This window comes from Vombatus ursinus, unplaced genomic scaffold (assembly GCF_900497805.2).
Source record: "Vombatus ursinus unplaced genomic scaffold, bare-nosed wombat genome assembly UNPS02003921.1, whole genome shotgun sequence".
Taxonomy (NCBI): domain Eukaryota; kingdom Metazoa; phylum Chordata; class Mammalia; order Diprotodontia; family Vombatidae; genus Vombatus; species Vombatus ursinus.
The window spans coordinates 8,660-13,066 of record NW_020943699.1 but is presented as its reverse complement, the minus strand read 5'-3'; the positions used below and the strand labels follow the sequence as shown (position 1 = coordinate 13,066).

The following is a 4,407-nucleotide window of genomic DNA, read 5'->3' as shown; positions in this document are numbered from 1 at the left end:
ATATATATATATTCAAAATGCACCTGGGCCTTCAAGAATTTGTTAGGGTGATATGAATTTCAATCCCTGACAATTCCCTTAGGTGATGCCAAGACCTTCTACTATAGGGAATGAGAGGTCTAGGATACAATATATAAACTAGTGTTGCTACAGGTTGGCCATCATTGTCAGTGTCCTGGGCAACCCATAGCCCAAAATCTGGGATTCTTGGACCAATACCAGGGGAAGAGGTACAGTTCAATACTAGGTATGGTAGAACACGTTCTAACCTGTAATGATTTCAAACCTGGGACCCCCAAAGGAGACAAACCAGTTCCAGTGTTCTTTCTTGCATTCAACTCTACTCTTAATTGCCCCAACACCTCCCCACTCTAACCCTTTGGCCACGACCAGGAAATTACCATAGGCCCTAGTCTAGAGAAGATCACCTGAAGCAGAAGCAATTCCACTGGACTTAGTCTATTTCCAACTTACATTTTTAGGGTGCTTCCTGAGGGAGCCTGTCCAGCCCAGTGAGATGAGTGCCAAACACCTTAAGCTTGTTAAACTGTGGTACACCATATAATTCCCAAAGTACCTACCTATGGGGTAAGATTTAGCCTGTATCCTTCACAACTTCTGTGCTGAGATTTTTCTGGCACATTTCCTATGTTTGTCACAGTACAGAATCCATGTTAGCAGCCATTTTTGCAAAGGTAAGAATAAGCTTTGAAATAGAAGACTAGTGTGCTCCTGCAGGATTATAAGATGGGCAGCCAGGGCTAATTGTAGTTCCATTTGCTTTTAAATCTCATTAAAGGTATAAGTTTAGGTGCAGCTTAACTTGGCATCTGACCAAAGGACTCCAGGAGAGAAAGAAAATAATTTGGTTAGTTTTGTGAAAGAGATTATGTACCATGTTATGTGTTTATGTTTATTTTGATATATAAATACATATAAAGTATTCATAGGCTGGTATAGTAAAGTATTTAGTTATTTTTCAAGATATGTATTTCTAAAAATATTTATTTCACCACCTATTCACGTATTCATAAGTCTTCCAAAAGATGTTAGTGCTTACTTTTCCATAGCCCAAGTCTGAGCAGCCAAGTACAGCACCATGTGTGCTAGAGACGCCTATCTTCATACTGAAGACTTTTCTGAGTAGGAATAACTTTAAAAAAAAAAAAAACACCCTATATTTTTGGCTTGCTTTTTTGCTATACCCATTTTTTCCTGGCAAAACTATTATAGAGCTCAATGGAGAATTTTCTTTTAATTCTTCCAGAATAAGGTAGTGTTGGCAGTAAATGCCTATGTTTTCACACTTTCCTTTCACTAAAATGAGACTGTTTCACAGGAATAAATGCCACAACACACATAAATTGGATTTAAACTTCACTCTTAGGTGAATGACTTCAGGAGACAGCATCTTCCTGGCTCAATACATGTTGGCTCCAACCTTCATACCTGATAGCTCATGTACTGCTCTTTTATTATATATTTGATGATTTTAGCTTAAGTGATTAAGTGATTATGGGACAGATGCTCCTGCTGCTGTCTGATGCCTAAGCCTACTGGGTCAGAGTATATAGCCAGTGTATATTTCCAAACCACAAAAGGGCAGGCAGTTTTCTGCACTAAGTGCTCTGGCTTTGGTGGCTATTAGCTCCCATTTTTTTCTTTCTGGTTTCAAAGGTTACTTGCCCCATACCCTAGACAACTGTACACAATTTGACTGCAGGATCATATGTCAAGAGGCTTATGAACGCTGCTATCTGTGGCTTGGAAGAGGGCATTTAAATTGGGAGAGAGCAGTTAAATTAACCCTACCTTGGTATTTCAGTTGATAAATGGGAGCATGATGCTTGTCCCAAACAGTAACTTGTGCTTAAGGCTTTTACTGGTTTTTAGGTCTTTTCTCACCAGGCTTCTGCTTGTCCCCTAGTAGTTAGTTTCTACCCTCTCAACTCCTTTTCCCACTTTACCAATAATGAAAAGGTGCTTTCGATTAAGGTAATATATAAGGAAACCTTCCTTGTACACTTTAATGGTCAGAGCTATTATCTTTCTGGTGTCTCTTGCTGGAGGCAGGTAAAATAAATAGACGATCTTTACAAAGGTTCCCTTCCAGTCCAGGACCCCAGAGCCAGAATCTAGGTGGATATATTCTCCCCTCCTTCTTTCAGTCCAGTCTCTCCTGCAGGTCAGATTTTAGCTCTGCCTTATTCTGGGAAGCCTTTTCATACCCAGTCCCAAATTAACCTAGGGCAGGTAACAAAGATACCACAGAGTAGGTGTTCTGACCTAACTGGGGAGGATTTAGGGGTTTGGGGATAGGGCGCTAGGCAGGAGAACGATGCAAGGCACCCCTGCAGCCCCCCATCCCTACCCCCGGGTGTGTACCCCTTCCCACCTCCTCCCTCCTCCCTCCTCCCTCCTGGTCCCAGTGCGAGCTCCCCAGTTACCTCGTCTCCGAAATGCACGACCTTCTGGCCCGTGGACACCCGCAGGTTGGGGTAGCAGGAAGGGGTCTGGTCCCGGGAGGCCCCGGCGGCGCGATGCGCGGCGTAGCGGGCCTGGATGTGGGGCTCCACCATGCACTTGTCGATGATCTCGTCCTGCTGCTTGGGGGGCAGCCGCTCCCACTCGGGCCCGTACTTCTCGCGGATCTTCTCCTTGTCTTGCATGATCTTCCTGGCCATAGGGCTCAGCGAGGAGAAGTAGGTAAAGCGCTTCCGCTCCTTGTCGTCCAGCGGCCGGTTCCCGTTCATGACCGCCGTACGGGAGGCTGCAATCGCCGCCGCCATAGAGGCCATGGCCACGGACCCTTGGCCTTGCTCTGCCTGCCCACCGCCCGGCTGCCCCTTTCCCTCCACGCCTCCGCCACGCTCTGGCCGCCGTCTGCCTGAGCCTGCGCCTCTCCCTCTCTGGCTCGGGAGCTAGAAGGCAGGAAGGGAAGATGCCAGATAAAGCTAAGGACCTCCTCTCCACCCTCCTCCTACCCTCCCTTCCCGGGTAAACGCCTCCCTTCCTCTCTGGCTCTCTACTCCCTGTTCTGTCCACTCCTCCAGGTCCCTCCTCTCCCCGGGACTTCCTTTCTTTCCTTCCTTCCTTCCTTCCTCCTTCCTCCTCCTTCGTTTACAGGACCTCCTCTCTCCCACTCTCTAGGTTGCCTCGGACTCTCCCAATTCCCTTATCTCTTGTTTTCCTCCACCCTCTTCTTCCTTCTTTCCTGGTCTCCTCCTCTCCGAGTCGGCTCCTCCCCCTTGCAAACACCTCTCCATTCCTCCCAGCTGCAGACACGCCTCCTTCCTCTCCCGTCTCCTCCTCATTCCAGCTGTGGCGCCCCATCTTTTCCACTCCAAGCATCATCAGCCCATCTCACCGACCTGGGAGCCTCCCGGCCCCTGGGCCTCTTGTTTGTGAGTGTTGCTGAGGCCTAATCAAGTGTTTGTTCTTATCGATATTTCGTTGGGATGGTTTGCTGTGGGATTTGATTTAACCCAACTAACATTTATTAAGTGGCTATTCGGTGCAGAACCCTGGGATAGACTCTGGGGAAAACAAAGTTTAGATAACACATGCTCTCCTGGAGTTCTTCCCTGCCCCCGCCCCCAGTTGGAGGATATGACACATACACAAACAGAAATGAGTAGATTGAGGAAGAGTGTTGGATTTGGAGTCTAAGTATGCAAATCTTTGCATGTCCATTAGACTTCCATTAGACTGTGAGCTCCTTGAGAGCAGGGAACTGGTTTTTTTTTTTGACTTTTCTTTGTATGGCCAGCTATTAGCACCATGCTGGGCACATAGTAGGAGCTTCATAAATGCTAGTTGACAGACCTGTGTGACCTTGGACAAGTCGCTGAAATCTGGGCCTTAGTTTCTCAGCTATAATATGAAGACATTGTACTAGATGGCCTCTAAGGTAGTAGTAATAATAATAATAATAATAACTAACACTTACATTGTGCCAGGTACTTTACAATTATCTCATTTGATCCTCACAACAACCCTGGGAGGTATGTGCTATTACCATTTTGCAGATGAGGAATCCGAGGTAAACAGAGATTATGGAACTTGCACAGGGTGAGACAGCTAGCAAGTTTCTGAGGCAAGATTTGAGTTCAGGTCTTCCTGACTTCAGGCTCAGTGCTCTATCCACTGGGCAACCAAATTGATTTGTATATTGAAGTTCATAGGATCCTAGATAGGAGCAGCCAGGTGTAGAGATATAGAATGATAGAGATAGTGGGGATAGAAGTATCAAGTGAGGGTTTTTTTTTTCTGCAATGGGGAAGACATGGGCATGTTTATAGCAGTAAGGAATAAGCCAGTAGGTAGGGAGAGATTGAAAATAAGTGATATATAATAATAATAAGTGAGTATAAATGACAACCATAGGTGACCTTCAGGAGCCATCCT

The 4,407-nt window shown here is 45.9% G+C and overlaps 1 pseudogene; it reads right to left on the bottom strand.

Annotated features, from left to right (window-relative positions):
* Positions 1-2,371: 2,371 nt before the first annotated feature.
* On the bottom strand, positions 2,372-3,234 carry LOC114053101 (annotated as a pseudogene).
* Between the last annotated feature and the right edge of the window lie 1,173 nt (positions 3,235-4,407).